Source organism: Mesitornis unicolor, unplaced genomic scaffold (genome assembly GCF_000695765.1).
Source record: "Mesitornis unicolor isolate BGI_N332 unplaced genomic scaffold, ASM69576v1 scaffold25898, whole genome shotgun sequence".
Lineage (NCBI taxonomy): Eukaryota > Metazoa > Chordata > Aves > Mesitornithiformes > Mesitornithidae > Mesitornis > Mesitornis unicolor.
In genome coordinates, this window is record NW_010200169.1 from 42162 (window position 1) to 42713 (window position 552).

Genomic DNA, 552 nt, shown 5'->3' on the forward strand with positions numbered 1-552 from the left:
AAACACTGAAAAATAAATTTTTAATGACTCCAAACTGACACCTTTGAAAAGTAGTAACTCCAAAGAAAATACATAGTGATTAAACACGTAATAGATACAGTGATTAAATAGATTTGTCCTGGAAGTTGCCCATCACGTGCAAAGCGATACAGTTGAAAAACGTCTGCAGTTCAGGAAATAGCTTTTTAAAGACAGAATTAAAGAGTCTCTTGAGGTATTTTTGAAGATAGGTCAGTTGTGAAGCAGAGTCCGTGAAATGTTAGCAGGGCTCATAGACAGGGCTTTAAACTAGATTTGAAGGGGGGAGGGGGGAAAGGCGATAAAACACAACTCACTAGCGATGAGCCTGGGGGTGGAGTGCCGACATGTGTGGGACGGTGCGCTAGTGAGACTCTTCAGACTACCGTCCCAGTGGAGCTAGGGGATGGAGTTCTATGCAGCAACCAAGTTACAAGTGTCACTGGTGGTTTAGTAACCATGGAAGTCCCTGAAAATGGCTTGGCAGAAATTCGCACCGCTCGCTGTGAAAAGGTGGCAGGGCCTTTAGCCCGA